The sequence below is a fragment of the Ostrea edulis genome, chromosome 1 (genome assembly GCF_947568905.1).
Source record: "Ostrea edulis chromosome 1, xbOstEdul1.1, whole genome shotgun sequence".
Classification (NCBI taxonomy): Eukaryota; Metazoa; Mollusca; class Bivalvia; order Ostreida; family Ostreidae; genus Ostrea; species Ostrea edulis.
In genome coordinates this window covers 71,797,984-71,812,989 of record NC_079164.1, presented here as the reverse complement: position 1 = coordinate 71,812,989, position 15,006 = coordinate 71,797,984, and the positions used below count along the sequence as shown (strand labels likewise).

Here is a 15,006-nt window from a genome sequence, read left to right as displayed (position 1 = left end):
AGAGACATTATGAACTCCAATAATTAAGCCACATAGGAGAAGGGTTCACAAACTATTTTACACCCTCCACCCCTACAATCCACTATATTAGGGACAACATTTGGATCTTTGATCTGTCCCTGCAATATGCACATCGCAAATGGCATTGAAGTATTCTACAAAATTTCAAGTCTATCGGATAAGCCGTATAGGAGAAGTATTCACAAGCTATTTTAACATCCTCCACACCTCTTAGATCTACTATTAACTTTAGTGATGAAACGATTGTCGCCGATGATCGATTGTCGGTCGTTCAGAGACCCACGATGCTACTAATCGATTACAAAATAAGAGTCGCCGACATTGTTGACCAAATAAAATCCGGAAATCACTTAAACTTTGTTCAAATTTTATTTTCTGTATGTCAAACCCGATCAAAAATAAGCAAAGAAAATGGCGGGAGATATGAAGGACGGTAACAACAATGACATTCGACAGTCAAAATAAAGGAGTCTATCTCTGATATCTTTGATACATTGATATTATAGATAAATTCCATTACTTGATATATTGGAATTCTGATTTATATACCAGTGAATAAATGAAACAAAGAAGAATTCAAATGTTGTTTCCATACATTTAATGATTCTGTTACATCTAATTTGAGGGGAAAACACTTAAATGCCAATTCCGATTATAATCGATTATTAATCGAGTACATGTGTTCGATTATTGCCGATAATCGATTGTTGTTTTAGGTCCGATTGCCCATCACTAATTAACTTTTAGAAAAATAATTGGACCCTCCTGTCCCGACAATATGCACATCTACAAATGGCAATGAAGCATTGTACAAAGTTTCAAATCTATCCAATAAGCCATATAGGAGGAGAAGTGTTGACAAGGTATTTTACATCCTCCACCCCTCTAAGATCTACTATTAACTTTTAGGAAAATAATTGGATCCTTCCATCCCACCAATATACACATCTACAAATGGCAATGAAGCATTGTACAAAGTTTAAAGTCTATCTGATAAGCCATATAGGAGAAGTGTTCACAGGATTTTGTGGCAGACGGACAGAAAGTACAAAAACAATATGTCTCCCCTGAAAGAGGGGAGACATAATTACAGTACTGCAGCAATATTTTCACTGTATTTCAGTTGGAGGCTGTCAAAATACGAATTATCAATATACTCTTAAGGTGTAAATCAAAACTTGTATATATATACCTTTTCTCAATACATTTTAATGCATTTTATTTCATCTCTAGTGGACTCTCTTTAGGACTGGCTCATTTTGCTGGGAATATGGGCATCTAGCTATCCTGGTGCCATGCTCTTTTTAATGAATATTGTATTTTCTAGGTTATGTCAAAGCCACTTTTTCTCTTTGATGCAAAATTATGTTTGACTGAAATTAAAGTGAAGGTTATTTAACAAGAAATCTAGTAGACACATTCAAGCAATACCTGTTCCCTACCACTACTAACTATATATTTATTCAACATATGTTCAAATTCAATGGAACCATTGGACTTCATATACTATTTTGTCAAAATGCACAGTATTAATGAAGAGGGTGTTACAACTTACATATACCAGATAAGACGTATCATCAATGTTCTACCTATTAATATCTGCTCTAGAACCTGATTTTCATGCACCCATGTTATGATGGACTGTATTATGGTATTTATCAAGCTCTTTCATCTGTCTGTTAGCTTTTATAAAAATTCAAAATCTTAGTTTATCAATCCTTATACCCACTCAGGTGATCTAATCAGTAATTAAAAAAACTGATTAATCTTTTTGAACATCATATCTAGCAAAGATACTTACGTACATATGTAACTTTAAAATGATACTTATGCCTTGTTCAAACAGCGGTTTTAATGCATATTTTGAATTAAAATTTTCAAACTTTAATGCGCATCAAATATACTTCGTAGAATAGATATAGGCCCCTGCATAATGACAAATTTGAGTCACATGCATCATACCCCTGGTTAGCTATAGATTTATATTTATGCTAATTTTGACTGAAAAACTAATTTTAAAAAACTTAATTGATCGCTAAAAATAGTGAACATTAAGTAATTAGAAAATGCCATATGTAGATCTGTGCTCTGCAGAGACATACTGGGTCATATATGCATAAAGAAGAAAAAAACTATAAAACAATTCTCTTTGATCCACTGTAAATTGTAGGAAAATATTCGATCCCTGGGTCAGAAGAACGTGAACAACATTAAATGATAATGAAGTATTGTACACAATGGCCTTCATTTTTGCAGTTACTGCCATTACACCGGAAGTAGGGGGCGTGCTTACTGATGGGTCCCCCCCCCCAATTGTGGCCCCATCCTACCCCCGGGGGCCATGATTTAAACAAACTTGAATCTGCACTATGTCAGAAAGTTTTCATGTAAAAATCAGTTTTTCTGGCTCAGTGGTTCTTGAGAAGAAGATGTTTAAAGATTTTTCATATATATTTGTATGTAAAACTTTGATCCCCTATTGTGGTCCCATCCAACCCCCGGGGCCCATGATTTGAACAAACTTGAATCTGCATTATGTCAGGTAGCTTTCATGTAAATCTCAGGCCATCATTAAAAATATTTTTGTTTGATGTACTCTGACTCACATTTTTCAAGGTGGGTCGGTAGGTAGGTTTTTTTTTTTTTTTGGTTTTTTTTTAACGTCATGAAAATTTGTAATATTTTCTTTTAGAATAAGGAGAATTTTCTATTTTTCAAGGGACCCCCCCCCCAAAAAAAAGTTTTAAATTGCTGGAAAAAATGGTCGGGTAGGAGCAAATTTGATTGGTCGGTCGGAGTACATCAAACAAATCAATGTTTATTTTTGACCTCAGCTTTTCTGGCTTAGTGGTTCTTGAGAAGAAGATTTTTAAAGTTTGTCCCTATATATTTGTATGTAAAACTTTGATCCCCCCTTGTGGCCCCATCCTACCCCCGGGGGCCATGATTTGAACAAACTTGAATCTGCAATATGTCAGGAAGCTTTCAGGTAAATTTCAGCTCTTCTGGCCCAGTGGTTCTTGAGAAGAAGATTTTTAAATGACCCCACCCTATTTTTGTGATTATCTCCCCTTTGAAAGGGACATGGCCCTTCATTTGAACAAACTTGAAAGCCCTTCACCCAAGGATGCTTTTGGCCAAGTTTGGTTGAAATTGGCCCTGTGGTTCTGGAGAAGAAGTCGAAAATGTGAAAAGTTTACAGACGGACAGACAGACGACAGACAAAATGTGAACAGAAAAGCTCACTTGAACCTTTGGTTCAGGTGAGCTAAAAATAAATTAAAATATGCAAATTCATTTTTGGGTTGAATGTATTAATTGTTACACAAATTTACTACATGTATATGTATCTATAGTTTACAAATCATTACATTTTGCTAAATGATATAATTATTCTACACATATCATCTAAGATTTTAATTATACAAAATAAGATCATATAAAATCTGTAAATAAATTATGGATCAACAAAATTGTTAAATACTAAGATCTGCTTTCATATTTACTGTACTTAAGGCCACATAGAATTTCATATTTACAGATTATCATCCACGCCCACCCCTCTCAAAATTATCCACCCCATTGTTTTTTATTCTACCTTTTTTTTTTTAAAAAAGAAGTTGAGAACAAATATTTGGCTTGTATATCAAACATTTAGAGCATTTCAATGACTGACCCTAACATTTTGGCATGTTGTGGTTATATTTGACATGTTTCTATTATAAGGGTACCCAAAGATGTGGTAGTTGTGAAGGACTGTTGCAGTGTGATATGCATTTGGTCAAGTGACTGCACATGTATGCCTTGTTAAAATTGATTAATGGAGATGCTATTGAATGTGAAATTATGCGATACCATGCCATTTCCCAATTCTGTGTTTGGAACTTTTATTATTGAGTGTGCGTGTCTTAGACTAGAAGAAGATGATGGCAAACTGAATTGAATAATGTTAAGCAAAAGAACTACAGTACAGTGACTGTTGCTTTGTGGTACAATGATGGTAATTATGACTCATTAATTAGCGGATACGGCAATGGCATATCCTGATCCTGCATAAACTGTATATTCAAACAAGAGGCCCATGGGCCACATCGCTCACCTGATTCACCTTGGCCCATATTTAAAGATTTGTTCTACATATTCGCTTCTAAAACTTTGATCCCTATTTAAGTATTGTGGCCCAACCTACTCACGGGGCCATGATTTCTCCTACCTAAAATCTAACTCCAAAAAACCCCACACAAACATAGCTTGTAAAGGGGATAGGAGGACGTGCCTGGTGTTTAATAATTCAATGTGTACAGGCATTAGAAAAATGTGTATATGCAAAAACATACTTTAAATTGTATGCAAACAGTCTATACGAAAGTTTTTTGGACCACACAGGACATTCGGTCCTGTGTAATCAATGAACACACCGGACCGAACCAAATTTTGTCAGACCGAAAAACCTAATGTAAAAAAGAGAAACACGTGAAAATGCAAAACCAAGGAAATCTTATTTTTTATACTAGTAATACTATACCAGGGATCCCTCCCGCATAATACTTTAGACGGTCCATGCGGTTTAATCACATTCATTTACGTATTTGGATTTGTGTGATATTTTTTACTTACAACAAACATTTAATTGACTCCGCGTCAAAATAATAAAGCTTAAAACCGAATACTGAGACATCGGACATTCCGGTCCGGTGTAAAAAATGACACATCGGACCTGAGGCACTGCACATCGGTCAGGTCCGACGGTCCGATGTCTTTCGCATAGACTGTGCAAAATGATACCCATGTCTAGTCCTATTATAACATTGGAAGGAAAATTTGATCTGGCCACCATTGCTACACGACATTTTAAGTTACGAAAAATAAAAAATTTACATATGAACACCTAGGCTGTGTCAAGCTGAGTGAGCAAGTTTGTGCAGAATGAACAAAAATTACACCAAACACAGCGACACCTTTTCGAAATTTTATTTTTACAAACTTGAATCTGCACTACAGAGCTGTATGTCAGGAAGCTTTCATGTAAATTATGTAAACTGCTCTGGCCTAATGGTTCTTGAGAAGAAGATTTTTATGGCCCCATTCTACCCCAGGGGGTCATGATTTTAACAAACCTGAATCTGCACTATGTCAGGAAGTTTGTATGTAAATTTGTACTTTCCTAGCCCAGTGTTTCTTGAGAAGATGATTTTTAAAGATTTTACCTTTATATTTGTATGTAAAATATTTGATCCCCTATTGTGGCCCCATCCTACCTATGGGGGTCATGATTTGAACAAACTTCAATCTACACTATGTCAGGAAGCTTTCATGTAAATTTCAGCTCTTCTGGCCCAGTGGTTCTTTAGGGGAAAATTTTTAAATGACCCAACCCTATTTTTGCAATTTTGTAATTCTATATTCCCTTTGAAAGGGGGTGTGGCCCTTTATTTGAACAAATTTGAAAGCCCTTCACAAAGGATGCTTTTTGTCAAGTTTGGTTGAAATTGGCCCAGTGGTTCTTGAGAAGAAGTCAGAAATGTGAAAGTTTACAGACAGACGGACAACAGGGGATTGGAAAAGCTCATTTAAACTTTCAGCTCAGGTGAGCTAAAAATTACTATTATTCAAAAAAGCGCAAAAGAATGTTCAACTTCAGTGTTACATGAAAATGTACTTCAAAATCACTTAAAAACAATTATAATATTGCTGTATGAAAATTTTCTGTCCAAAGAAAACAATGTAAAAAAAAAAATGAAGTAATCTACACTCTTCAGCAACATGCGAGTATAATGAATGGGAAATATATATTCTGAAAAATAAAAAAATACACCACCTGCCCCATTTTTTTCCAAGCAAGGATGGAAATCTAAAAAATAATTTTATGACTATGTGGCCTAAAATATTTTGTATACTTACTAATTTCAAAACTCGAAAAGGAAATGTTATCCATGTGAAGCACTCTGTTCATCCTCTGGGGAAGACAATCTTTGATTTGCAGTTTGTGTCATGACTACACCATGATATCTTCTAATCTCGTCATACTATCAGAAAGTAGTTTTGGCAGTTGGCAAGTGTATCAATGGTGTAACTTCTTCATGATCAGATCTTCTATACTGTGTCATATTCAGCATAAAGTAACAAGGGCTATCATCTAGTTCTGAGGTACTGAGGAAGGGCTGTTTTTCTCAACACAGCCTTTCTTCTGGTATTCTTATGGATACTTTATTCATCTTTTAATTACATTTCCTTCTTAGAGATTAAAAGTTGAAGACCACTGAAAGAAAAAGAAGTGATTTAATGAGTTCCATGTACAACTGTAGTTTATCGAATGTGCTGACCAGAATATTATCTAACTGTAGCCCTCCTCCCCGATCAAGCATGCAATGTCATACATGTATCTGAAATCAATACTTATAAAAATTAATTATAATTAAAATGTTCAAATCTACAATCTTGTTACACATCTCCTATATTTTTTACTTATCATAACTTTGAATTTTTAATAAGTGTGTCCTTTTGTCCACAAACTTTAACAACCCCTCATAAACAATTTACAAATATGATATCAGAAATAATAATCTAAAAACATTATCCTGTTGTTCATAGATGCCATCAACACTAAGAGTATAACAAATAACAAAAGCTCTCCTGACATTGTCCCATTCTGAAAGCCCAAAGGCAGGGGGTTACCCAGGATTGTGTCTAAAGAGAGGAATAATATTTATGGAATTAACCAAAAAATTAGTTATAAATTTTTAGCTATGAATTCATGTTAAAAAATTGGTAGCTCAGTGGTAACAGAGCATTTGCTTCATGATGAAGAAATCATGGTTTCGAGCCATGCTAATGTACTTTATTTAGGGTGTAAATGTAGGTAGTGAGGTGAATGCTCCATCGTCATATTTAGCATTCAAAAGAGAAAGTTGCTGGTCTTTCAGATGAGACCTTCAAACACCACATGCATGCGTCTAAATGTGTCGCACTTCATATTACTGAAATATTCTCTACAGGTATTATACTAAAATCAAACAAACACATATAATCATATACATGTTAAAAATCTTAATTTTAGAAATTTCTTCTTCTGACAAAATGATGCACAAGCATATAAATGGAAGCTATGCCACTATATGTCATGACACTGTACAGCTTGATCAGTTTATACATCACATAAACAATCACAGATGTAAACAATCAAGAAAAACTCAGTACACAACATCATCCCTTAATTTTGTATTGTAGCTGAAGATCATTCTTCCAAGATCGAAATGCAGCTTGGAAATGATTAGCGAGGGTTGAATTATTCTTAAAAAGTAGATTGAAAGCAAAGGGTAACTGCCAAAGTTACCAGGAGACAATAATCCATACATCGTTCGAATTTCCTCCACTGCCACCTAAAGTGCACGTGTAAACCACGCGTGTGACACCACAGCCCGACAGGCTACATTGTAAACAAGTAAAATGCATTCAGAGTAATAGTTTTGCATATCATATTCTGTTTGGTTTATAGTCTTAGTAGTTACATACCTATGCGGTACGCCTGTACCATGTGCGTACTGCAAGCAGTGCGGCGTAATGTACATTTTATTTTTGCATTTTTATTTATTTATCTATTTATTATTTATGTCATGGAGTTGGAAAAAACTTCAAAGTAGGGAGACAGATGTAAAGGGGTATACGTTCCAATCATCCAAAAAATGTGCCGTGTGGGGGGTGGGGTAGGGGGGTTGATTCCTAAGGACCTGGCGCATTTCTTTTTGTGAAATTCTATCCAAAATCAATATGAATTCTTAGTATACAGAGTACATTAACTGCAAAGATTATATTTCAAAAAGAAAAGAAAAACCAAACAGTTCACGCAGATTTATCACTTTTATCATCGAAATTTTCAGTAACTCGGGTACTCTGTCGCTTGTACATAACACGATCGGTATGAAACACCATTTAATCAGTCTATGTAATAAAAAAACCATTGATAACATGCAAAAAAATTCTTTCAACCGTGTTTACTTACCTCAGATGGGCCAACTTCTTTCCCTGGAAAACTCCATTATGATGATATCACAAATGACGTCATTTAAAACAGAGCATGCGCACTTCGAAAGTGTGTAAGCCATGCTCGCAAGGAAAAAAGATGGACGAGTGCTAAATCTTTACACACCTGTTACACACATCTCATAAATCCTGTTAAGTAAACACTTCAGGATTTTGATGGTAGATGACCTATTTAATGATTTTATGCTGATTTTTATAAAAATCCAACTGAACACCACCATTTCCGTGTTCCTTTGGCCGACCCCGTGTTGATTTACACGTGTGCCTTCTTATTCACTGGTTCAATTGACAGGGCTTACAAACACACACACACACACACACAGAGAGAGAGAGAGAGAGAGAGAGAGAGAGAGAGAGAGATGAGTCCATAACCTTGGAAATGAACGTTAAATCCTAAATCTTTTGTTTTTGAACAGCATTTTGAGAAAGATTTTTTTTAAAAGAGGATATCGGGGTAAGTTTTATATTGGCTTTTTACTTGTTAAATACTAATCATTTTTAATGTGTAAATAACCAGAGTTTATTTACAACAAACTTTTACTTATAATCGTATAATCAATTTCTAATTTAATATAATTCAATTTTTTTATATCCTTATCCGGTGAACATTTTGTACAGGCTAAATATAAAGGGATTGGTAAACACTGCTTTTTAAATATTCAAAGTTGAATTACACTGCTTTTTAAATATTCAAAGTTGAATTAATTTCTATCTAGGCAAAGATAATGGGATACGCATCAAAAACTATTTAAAAAGAAGATGGAGTAACTAAAATATTTGATGGCAGCAAGTCTAAGAAAATAAGAGAAAATAGCTCAAAAAGATAAGATGAAAAGGAAAAGTAGGAGATAATACTTTCATAAATCATTGCAGCAGCTTCATATTTTGAATTAAACTATTGATTTAGATAAATGAAGTAAAGTATATGTAATTGATTAGTCATTATGAGTATTTTTCATTTTGCAACTAATCCATTGTCTTTTGGAAACCAATAAAAACTTATGTGCAGAACCTATTGACCAACCTCAATCATCAACATCTAAGGAAACATGTAATTTGATGCATTTCTGTACTAAATGATTAACAGAGTTTTACAACCAAGGTCATTTCAGTTTGTTGCAATGCCATTATGGTGCAGGGGGTCAGATTGGATTATATTTTACCTACGATGTGTAATACTCTTTATTTAAGTCCCCCTTTTCTGACCCCCCCCCCCCTATTTATACTTGTTAACTATATTTTACTACTTTTCGTCATTTACTTCAATAAATGACAGTTTTCACTTTTACATGGTGTTACGTGTTGTTTGCCTGCTTTTAACAACAACAAAACCCAACAAGTTAAGTCGCTTGGTAGGAGAACTAAGGAACATAAAGGTCATTTCAATTCCCCCTGTGCAGTTAATCTTTCAAGTCTTAACATTTACGTGGCAATTACTGCAGGGTTGTAGTGATAATCAACTGATTTGTGCTGTATACAGTTTCACCTTGCAAAATTCTCTTGTAAACAGATGTACTAATAAATTTTAAAAAAGGAGAAGACTATCATGAAAAATAAACTCTTTGTTGTGTGAAATACATGTGCATCATGTACACACACTTTCTTGACAATTCATTATTTAAGTTATAAAGTAATTATTTCATTTCAATTTTATACTTTCAGCTCAATGAAAACATGAATATAACGGCAAATTGCACTGTATGCTTCCCAGGAAGCTGAGAAAGTTCTAGATCGATATAAGGTCTGTCGGGGTAATAATATATTGTAAAGCGCTTTGAGCAGCATACACTGGAAAAGCGCTATATAAAACCAATTATTATTATTATTATTAGTGACAAAAATATCCCACTCTCGATCCATACTTAAGTTAGATCAACTTTGTGCAACATATACAGATGTAATTGCCCAGTCATTGCATATGTACTAAGGAATGATTAAGTGAAGAATGAAGAAGTGAAGATAATGAACAATCCTATAAAGAATACAAAATTAAAACTAACCATCTCTATTCACTTATGTTTTCATTTGAAACTACAAATAATTCCTCTTCATTATAATCAGGTTCATATTGATATCCTTTGCAGTCAGACATGATCAGCTGCTTTCACTGAGAGGGGTACAGCCCGGTATATGTAATCAGCAGATGAGGTTGTGGGAAATATCTTAAACAGCGATAAATTTATCTTGCAAAATGGCAGCCTCCAGCAGCTGATGTGTAGTTATATTTAATAGCTGATTTCTACACATCATATTACAATCAAATGGAAATAACCAGTGGAATTAAGTACTAAATATTTAGTATTTGAAATGTGAAAATATTTTTGAATAACTTATGTTCCCTTTAATCATTTCTCATTTGTAATCATACAACTCTACATTATTTTCAATTTTTTAAACTGATAACTGAAATAAACAAACACATTTTATATGATTGCTACAAGTCATCACTTGCAAACATGCACAAATGATGTCCTCCATTGTGATGCAGGTGCCCCTATATTATCGCCAAGTACTTTTTCCTTCAATGTCAAGAAATATTACAGAAGAAACCAACGACTAGTTTAAAGTTATTTAAATGTTTCACTACAATATCATATTGCCAACTGAAAGACCCTGAACAATGCTACTACACCAATTGCACAGAACCGTAGAAACGATTCTTGCAAGGAACGCTGAACGGTTTGCATGGAACACTGCTCATTTTGTGAACAATCATCACGAAATGATAGGTGTGTTTTGCATACTTTATAAATGGTCCGCATGAAACGGTCAGCATGACCTACAAGCTTCCGTTTTGGCATTATTTGATCATAAATTGGTTCTTGATATGGAAAGTTTTTTTTAAAAAAAAAAGTAATAATTTCAATATAATACCAAATATTCTTGCTGTTAAAAAATGTTTGAAAAGAAATTATAATGATTCACTTTAAAATGAATTATTCAAATATGCCATAGTATGAGAGGTGAAGATAACGAACAGTAATCAATCTCATAAATCCTATAAGCAATACAAAATAGAGAGTTGGGCAAACATGGACATTTTTAATCATCAATTTTCATAAACAAATCATTAAATATATCAAAACTTTCATTTATTAAATAAATCAAAACTTTCATTTTACCAATTATTTCAATGAATTATGAAGTCAAGTAATAATACACGTCAAAATAAACAAATGGTTAGATTTTTAACTACAGAAATAAAAGGAAAAAATGCAAAAATTGTATTGTCATGGAATGATGATTACTCATAATCATATGACATTACATATTTAAAATGACTGTAATTCTGTTATTATTGATTTTATACTATATTAAGTTAATTCAAACTGAAAATGTCTGTTTCATTGTATTTTCACATTAAATTGTCGTTAAAATGCAGGTACAACTGTATATACTAGGCCACATTAAAAAAAACCCAAAAAACCCAGAGGAAAACGTATCTTCTCAAGACAAGATTAAATAAAGACGACATGTTGTCTAAGGGGGAGGGGGTTTGGTAAGTTAAATTTATGCATAGACATCGCACTAACCAGTCGATAAAAATCACAAGTGATAAGGGCTATAAAATCTAGTAGAATGCAAAACTTATACGGTACCAATTTTGATGCACCTGATGCGCATTTAGACAATTAATGTCTCTTCAGTGATGCTCGAGCCGAAATTAATAAATTTCCTGCTCTGCATATCTAACTAAATTTTGATATTTAGCAACACTATAAAACAAGATATGTTCTTAAAACCTAAATGTCCATGAAAGTGCCTATACTGATGTAAGACTTCACATAATATAAAATATGTAACATGAAGACGATGCGACTAATTTGGGACTGTCCTAGAGTCAAACCCTAAGGTTCATAATCTTGGTACATCCTTTCCTGCTTTTCCTAAATATGCTCTTAGTTTTTATTCCGTATCATAAAAACATAAAGAAGTCTTTCAAAATCACTATAATAATTTTGGCCCCACCCTGGAACTAAAACCGTTACCCCATGCGATCATGAAATTTACAATTTTAGTAAAGGACGATCTACTCCTAATTACCTATCTAATTTCAGTTTAGTATCAATAGCATTAAAGAAGATATTATTTAGATATTTTACACATATACACTATATAATACTAACTTTTGGTCCCACCCTGGAGTTAAAATCTCTACCCCAGGGATCATGAAATTTACATTTTTATAGAGGCATACTTACTATACACCACTATGCATTTATTTTTTCTTGCACATGCATTTTTAAACATTGGTCAATTTTTGGCAGTTTTCCCCCTTCCCTAAGTCCTCAGGGATGCAGGAATCCTAGAATTTATAATTTAGGTCCCCTTTGTCAAAAACATGTTTCATGCTAAATTCAAAAAAATAAATAAAGGGTAGTTATCACGAAGTTAGAAATGTTCTTGGCCCCACCCCGATACCAAAACCCCTAAAAATTAGAAGTGTCCAAAACGAGACTAATACCCACACAAAGCACATTGGATGGTGGGAAATCGTGAATTTGTGCTCAATATAGAAAAAAAATATTCTTTTCACATGAAGAGGAGCTCTGTTTTCCTGAGGTCAATAAATGTAAATGCAAGACTATATATTATAAAGTAGAACATTACTCAGAATATATAAGATGTGCTTAATATGACTTCTGTATATTCTTTCATGGATAATGCTTCAACATGCATGAGTCAGTAAACAACACTGTGAAATCTTTTATTAATAAAATCATATCAACAAACAGATTAATTGGCAGACAGGAAAATGGACTGATGATTTCATTATACTCTCTCCTAAACGTATCTGTTTCTGTGAGAGAACATATCGTTACAAAAAGAAAATGACTAAGTCCATAAAATTGAAAAAAAAACAACCCAAAAAACCAAATATAAAATGAAAATATCTACAATTTCCTTGAATATTAAAGAATCTCAATAACATTACAGGTGCAAAACTTCATTATATTCATGATATATACACTAGGTTTGAATCAAGTCTGTGAAATTGGTTTTTAAGATCTGGTGTTGCACCCTCTCAGAATGGGAAAAAATACCCATTACATCCTTGAATGTTAAAATTCTCAATCAAAATAGCATATGCACAACTTCATTATTCATATGAGATATACATTAAGTTTTAATAAAATCTATTCATTCGTGTTAAAGATATATTCTGAACAAATGACGTCTACGGATGGACGGCCGAATGGACAAGGTGATTCCAGTACATATACATATGCAGTGTTTTTCTACTAATGGGCAATACTTAAACAGATTCTTAGTATTTTGACCCAAAACTGATGCTAAAAACATAAAAAGATAAAATTTCAATCGTTATTCTATTTCTTGGAGCAATATCAGTCAGACTAGATTGTTTAGAACATATTTCTAGCCATTATGAACATGAAAAGTGAACATATTACTTTTTGGTATCATTGTAATTGTCTCAATGACCTAAAGAAAATATTTACATATGTCGAGAAAAAAATTATATACACCTCTTTTGTTATGCCCCTATTGCCTGGGCCAATTTTCACACCTTCTGCAAGAAGTCTAAACCTGTTTTTAATTTCAAATACCCGGATTAGCCGACCTCTGTTGAGGTAAAAAAAAAAAAGAAACAACCTTGAAATATGCATAAACAAGATACACACTGTCCATGGTGTTATCATTTCAGCTCCCATAAACAAGATACACACTGGCCATGGTGTTATCATTTCAGCTCCCATAAACAAGTTACACACTGGCCAGGTTATTATCATTTCAGCTCCCATAAACAAGTTACACACTGGCGAGGTTGTTATAATGTCAGTTCCCATAAATAATTTTGATATAAAGAAATCGTATTGCATAATGAAACGTGATCAAACAAGTTCATCGAGACAGATTATTTTGATATAGCTGACTTTTGATGGCTCAAACTTTGATCTTTCAAAGTTCTTGATCTCTTCCATTTTTTCTCTATATAACTAGTAATCAAATTTACTCTTAATCTCTCGAAGTGAAATCACAGTCCTAATTGTTTCTCTGTATACTAGTAACTGGTTTTACTATCCATCTCGAGAAGTTCTTGATCTCTCAAAGTGCAATCTAAGTCTCATAAAACATACTTCAATTGTTTTTCACTCTCTATCTCTTGTAGTGGTGGTTTCATATACACACCATCAAACAAGCGTATTTTATTTGCACTTGAATTTTACTTGGATATTGGTGAATTCCTGTGGCTAGCGTGGTCATGTTAACATAGGTACATAGGTGACGCATTATATGGGCTTTTGGGGCGTGGGTGGAAAGTTCATTGTTAATTGGTCAGTTTTAACCTTACACCCGTGCTTTGTTTTTTCCTATGTACCTGATCCCACCTCTGGTATATCCACGGGTCCGTGTTTGCCCAACTTTCTATTTTTTTTTTTATTGTTTATAGGAGTTATGAGATTGATCATTGTTCGTACCCTCATGAAAATTTTAGTCTGAAATTTTCCTGAAACATTTCTGAAATTTTCCTGAAACATTCCAGAATTGTCTATCTGAATCAAGTCTGAAACAAAAGTCTGAAACATGCCTGTAATTGGAACATTCCAGGCATGTTTCAGACTTGGTGTTTCAGCCAATTGCGAGTGATGTTTCAGCCAAAATTTCAGCAATGTTTCATACAGTTTTCAAACTGTTAGTAAGCAAGGTTTCAGAAATATTCAGCAATTATTCAGTGCCGTTTCAGCAATTATTCAGCACTGTTTCAGAAATTATTCAGCACTGTTTCAGCAAATATTAAGTACTGTTTCAGCAAATATTAAGTACTGTTTCAGCAATTATTCAGTGCTGTTTCAGCAAATATTAAGTACTGTTTCAGCAATTATTCAGTGCTGTTTCAGCAAATATTCAGTGCCGTTTCAGCAATTATTCAGTGCCGTTTCAGCAATAATACCCCACCTATTCAGCAATGTTACAGCACTT

The 15,006-nt window shown here is 33.7% G+C and overlaps 1 protein-coding gene across 3 annotated transcripts in view; it reads right to left on the bottom strand.

The window, feature by feature from the left end:
* LOC125682827 (uncharacterized) overlaps positions 1 to 15,006 on the bottom strand; it is a 56,853-nt gene that overhangs the window by 18,441 nt on the left and 23,406 nt on the right. The window contains exon 1 of one of the 3 annotated variants that reach the window (XM_048923417.2): positions 10,062 to 10,191. The exons of the other annotated variants lie outside the window; for them this stretch is intronic. The gene's annotated coding sequence lies outside the window, so the exon portion shown is untranslated. Of the gene's footprint in view, positions 1 to 10,061; positions 10,192 to 15,006 lie in introns of those variants that run through there. 3 annotated transcript variants of the gene reach the window in all.